The following is a 6284-nucleotide window of genomic DNA, read 5'->3' on the forward strand; positions in this document are numbered from 1 at the left end:
TTCTTGCTTATTTTAATCTCTAGATGTGATTATTTTAATTTTAATCAACTCTGTCTTCCATGGCAGATGTCTACACATGATGATGGGAGGACATCATGTTTTGAAATATTAAATCAGAAAAAAAGCAGAGGATTTGGCTCAATAGCCCTGGCCATTAGACATGCACACCATGTTTAATAAGTAATCAAATCAGAAAGAATGAAAAAGTGATCTATGTATAGATTATCCTCTCTTTCTAATATTATTAGTCTACTAATAATCCATTAATCCATTGTAGGATTTATTGGATTTTCATGTTTGTTTGAGGAGTCTTTAAAGTGAGATTATAGTCAACTTAATAGATATAGTGTTGATTACTTTTAACCCCAATTATGGAAATAGCCAAATGGGTAAAATAGTTTCAGAAAAATGAACTCAAATTTCAATTTGGTTTTTAAGGAACAGAAACATGTCGTCCCTATCTTTCAATGATTAAATTCATTGCAATTTCCATATTTTAATGACTGATTTTAGTTTATTTTTTATTTTTTAGGGACTATTTTGCTATTTTCTTAATAGGGAGATGGAAAAAAAATCAATCTTATATCTTTCACAGACTATTTAAAGTGTTTATTCACTCTCATTAAAATATTAGATTGTTGTTAGCGTGTTTGGTTTCAAAATAATGATAATAACTCCATAAGTTACACTATTTGTAAAAGTGATTATGCTAGACTTCAAACTGCAAAAATGAACACTAACATGTGATGCTTTTTTTTCTTCTTTTTCATATGAAGTTTTAGAATTTGAGTAATGTCTAACTCTACTTGAAAAACTAATTTAGATGTGAGGTTGCTCTACATTTAATTATATTCTCTAGCCAATATGACACATTACCATGAATTAAACAAACCATGGGCGGAGAAAAGTATTGCAATTGATGTACCATTTTTTGGTGGGAAAACAACCCACTTTGAAAAGCTTTCTAGCCATAACAATAATTATGTCAATTAATATCTTACAATATTACATAAGGACACTGAATAGAAAGAAACAAGCATCTAGTTACACTTGTTTGCTGGCCCCTTTTGGTCTATATCCGTATTTTGTTATTGGAGAAAATGAGATGGCTCCACAAGGTTCAACCAAATTTAACTAAAGTTAAACCAAACTCATGCCAGCATTAGAAGAGTGACTGAGAGTATATATGAGTAGCATTGAAGTCAGTCTTGGATACTCAACTCTCCAAGCCAATATATAAAGAAAAGAATGAAATTTACAGCTTGGTACACCATCACCAACCCCAGTTTGGCAAATTGGAGTAACTATGATGCTTAGCCTTATGAAGTAAGATGTGAATGTGCTCCAGCTAAATTGGGATGCATTTCAAATAAGATCGCTTGGCTCCTTTTCCTTTTTCTCTTTTGTTAATTTTTTAAGAGGTTCTATATATAATTTGCCTAGAAAACCATTCATTAATAGGAAGTGCCCCACTCAAATTGAAATCACCATCAACTAATTAAATGGAGAGAAATGACTAGAAGTTGAGTAGAGATTTAAAAAGATGAAATTGTTGGACAATTCAGAAAGAATAATTAAACATAATTAATGCGTGAAAATTAATGGTTAAGATTATTAAAAGAAAAGTTGAAAAGAAACTTAACGGAAGAATAGAAATGGCTGGGATGACAACCCAAGTTTTTTTTGAAAGAGACGATCCAAGTGATAAGAGATGAAAATATGTTATTCGAAATCTATATATATATATGAAAAGAAGGTTTTTTTCTAGAAAACCTATGACACATGGCACCCTCTAAGTCATACATTTTCCCTCCAAGAAAAAAAATCTTATCTACTTTTTTGTTACAACATACTATCATGAGTCTTTACTCACCTTAATTATTGTGGTCTAATTTAATCTATATATATATGAAAAGAAGGTTTTCTTCTAGAAAACCTATGACACATGACACCCTCTAAGTCATACATTTTCCCTCCAAGAAAAAAAATCTTATCTACTTTTTTGTTACAACATACTATCATGAGTCTTTACTCACCTTAATTATTGTGGTCTAATTTAATTACAATTTTAATTTTCAGTTTTCTTTTATAATCATATTTTTTAAACCATTGCAAAAAAAAATGCCTAACACTCAAATAATCCGGAAAAAAAAATTGTACATAAAAATGGATTTTGTTATTATGTAAAAAGATATATTAACAAAAAAAAAATTGATTGAAACCCAGATTTTTTATTTTATACAAAATAACTACAACAATGCTTTTAAAATAATAATTACATAATATTTTAAAATTATAAATAAATTATGAAAAATTATAAATTTAATTTAAAACTATAAATTTAAATTTTTTTAATGAAATTAAGGATTTGAAAATATTAGTTGAATAATGTTGAGAAAAAAAACCGATATATTGTTTTCCGATAGAGCGAAAAAAAAAACCGATATATTAGGAGAAGTGGAATACAATTACCAAAGAAAAGATAAATTGTAAATTGTAATACAATTATATTAAACAAATTCATTCAAATTTAAATTTTTTTACAATTTTAAAAAACCATTATTAAGTTTCTCCAATCACTACCTAAATTAGAATTTTTTCCTATTTAAAATAACCATTAATGCTAAAATTGATCTGATTGAATAGCTTTTAAAATAATGTTTTAAAATTTTGAATAAATAATGCAAAATTATAAATTAAATTTGAATTATACATTTAATAAATATATGAATAAATAACTACAAGATTTGCTTTTGCAAATATTACTGAAAAAAAAATATATTAAAATAATAATTAAATAATTAAAAAACACATATATTAATGACGAAATAGATTGACATTCAAATTTCGTTTTTTTTTAATTTTAAAATACAACTATATTAAAAAAGTCATTCAAATTTTAAATATTTTCCCATTTTAAACAACCATTATTAAGTTTCTCCAAAATCATTATTAAGCTTCACCAATTGTAAGACCCTGAAATAAATAACTAGATTATTCATTTAATTTCATTGTATTAATTAATTGAGTGTTTATAATCTATTATTATTTTTAAAGTTATTTTCCTGACTTGATTTTAATTACGAATCAAGGAAATCATTTAAATGATAATTAATTTCAAAATATTTTACCATCACCATGCCACTTTACTTCCTCATGTGGTAAAACCTTTTCCTTTGCTATCTCTGATTGATAAACTTCATTTACATGCTTCAAAATTCTTAGAACATGATCTGATCATTTCATGAAATAGGGATTTAAGCTCCTTCACCATCATCTTCTCATTTTCCTTGGTAAAAGCCTTAATTTCTTGATTAGTATGTCTGTATATTTGATTTCTAAAGTTATCTGGGTTTAGATGAATCAATATGGTTTTAAATAGTGTTATGGTTGTTGAATTCTGAGGGCATGAGGGTTCAGCCCTTAATGTGCTTGAAAAGCTTTTGCGAAAACTCACTTAAAACTGTTGTTGTTTTCAAAAGTAGTAGCCGTTGTTCTGTTAAACTCGTATGCTTCGGTTAAGATTTTCGAACTGTGTTCTTCATAAAAGTTGTAGCTTTTTCCGTTAGCAAACTTTTGCCACTGGTTTCGTGTCGTTTCGATTTGTCTAGCTCAAGTTATACGCATTTTGGTGAGCACGGGTTAAGCTGTCCCGTTTCTCACGAACTGCTGTAGTATTCGATTTTTCCTGAATTTTGTACTTTGAATTTAGACTTGAAATTTTATGAGGATTTACAAAACCTGTAGATGGAGCCAGGATAAAAATATTAGATTTTTCGGAGTTCATTTGACGTATTTAAAAATTAGCTAAAGTCGCTGTACAGTTTATAATCGTTTGACAAAATTAGTTATTTCAAGTGAAAAGAATTGCTTTGGGAAAAAGATGAGAAAACCTTTTATTTTAATCGATATTGCAATGCCTTGGAGTAGGAAAACATATTTTTAAACTTACTTACGTACGTTGTTTATCCGTTTATGAAAATAGAGAACGTTTGAGTTCACGCACATTTATTCGTTAAAAAGCGATTGCGAAAGGTTTTGAAGTCGAACAAGTTGTCGGAGTGTTAGGGAATAAGCGTATTGATACTATCTCGCTAGTCGATGGATGCTTAGGAATAACAAGATTGGATGGAGTTAGAGCAATTAAGTTTGGATTTCCGAGTGAGGAATTAGACTCCGAAAGGTATTAATTAGAATGGATTAAGTTGTGATTGCAATCTTGATGTTGGAAGATGACTTAGGATTGAATCTTGAATTCCAAGAAGTCTATAAGCTTTACTATAAATACTTGGTTTTAGAAGGTCTAGATTTGAAACTTTGGAAGTTCAAGGACTTAGAAGTGATTAAGGGATTGATTGAGGACTAGAAGTTATTTCTTAGAGATTGATGACTTATCTATAAGTTGGGATTTTTGTAGAACCAAAGTGGAGTTTCGAAGAGACTAGGGTTGTGTGTCTAATGAGATATCGCGAGTTTAAGTTTAAGAGAAATGATTCGATCGTTTTGAAGGAGCTTATGAGTCATGAATAAGTACATAAACATTAGATAAGAAGAGTTGTTTGCCTTGGAAGTTAACTATGGTTTATGGATTGCTTGATAAGAGTTAGTGGTTTTGATAAGAATTGATAATGATACAACGTTGGCTTGAGGAATAGATCGTGAGAGCGAGTTGAGACATTAAGTTGTTGTAGGTGACTTGATAAGTAAGTATTGAGGATAAAGAGGATTATGGAATAGAAAACGGGAAGAGATTACTTAAGGATGATGATCGGAGAATGCTATTGCAGATGTTGTGTTAATTGCTTTAACGGGGAGTGGTGTGTAGTATTGCGAAAATACCTCAATGAGTATCCTATTAGAGACTGAGATCTCTAAGGAAAATGAGAGGAGTAAGTACTAGTAATGTGTACTTATCTATTTTGACAAGTATATGAGTATTTGGTTTTAAAGTTGATTTACTAAGTCATAAGATTTTGAAGCTTTGTTATTGCTTTGTTGTCATTATGATGACTTATCTTAATTTCTGAGGTTGATCTTGATGGTTTATAACCATTAAGGAGATTGATTTTAACTTGTGATTTCGTCGAGCCAATTGCTTGAGGGTGTAGTTTTAGACTTGGAAAGTAGGTAGCTCAATTAGTGATTATGTTATGTGTACTTATGAAGGGTACGAATAATGGAAGCGCTTGACGACGAAGCCAAAGAACAAACGGAAGTGAGCCAACACGGGAAAGCAAAGATATGACTGGATTTGATTTGAGTCGCAACTTAGTAAGGAAAGCGCCTAAGGTTAGGGCAACTTACATATTAGCTATGATTGCATGATAGGCGTCGATAAATTCGACTTATGTTTTATCTGATGTCGATTATGATGATGAGTTGATGTTATGATGCTTTTCCATAACTTGTGATGTTGTGATATTGTTGGATTGTGCGTTTTGACGCGATTTCGGAGTGGGGAACCTCTGAAACGGTTAAAGTTGGTGTTTCGGGTTGGATGAACAACCCTAGGCAAGTCCAAATGTGGGGTTTGAGACTTAGCCATATGTTGGTATCCGTTGGAATTCTTAGACTTTCCCCGGGAAATATATTTTGGGTGGTTGATCTTTGAAAACTTAGAATGATAGAGCTTTGAAAACTAAAGATTTGGGAAACTTAGACTTTGAGAAATAAACTCATAACCTGACTAATTTGAATTGAAATCATTTTTATTAACGTTTAAGCATAGGAAAACTAAAGGGGAAAATATTTACGAAAGGCGGGGAAAAGTCGACCTTTGTTGTGGGTTTTGGTATTTGGGAAAGCCACTGAGGTGAGCTACGGTGATGATTGAAAGTCACCGAGTACTTTACGTACTCTTGTCGTTGGGGTTGTGTTGTATTGACCGACACTAATCCCTTGGGTTCTCTTGTTGTTGGAGCTGTGTTGTATTGACCGACACTTAGTGCTCTTGTTGTTTGGGTTGTGTTGTATTGACCGACACTAGACCCTTGTGTACTCTTGTTGTTGGAGTTGTGTTGTATTGACCGACACTTACTCCGAGTTGTGTTGTATTGACCGACACTAACTCTTGGGTTTGTTTTGAGATTGGGTTTGAGCTAAACACTTGTGTGGTGAGGACGATTCGATGTTTGGCTAACCATATTGCATCAATCGGGTGAATAACGAGAATGGTTCACCTGTGCATCTCATGGTGAATAACGGGAATGGTTCACCAATGCATTAATGATGAATAACGGGAATGGTTCATCATACGGTGAATAACGGGAATGGTTCACCGAGGA

This window comes from Lotus japonicus, chromosome 2 (genome assembly GCF_012489685.1).
Source record: "Lotus japonicus ecotype B-129 chromosome 2, LjGifu_v1.2".
Taxonomy (NCBI): domain Eukaryota; kingdom Viridiplantae; phylum Streptophyta; class Magnoliopsida; order Fabales; family Fabaceae; genus Lotus; species Lotus japonicus.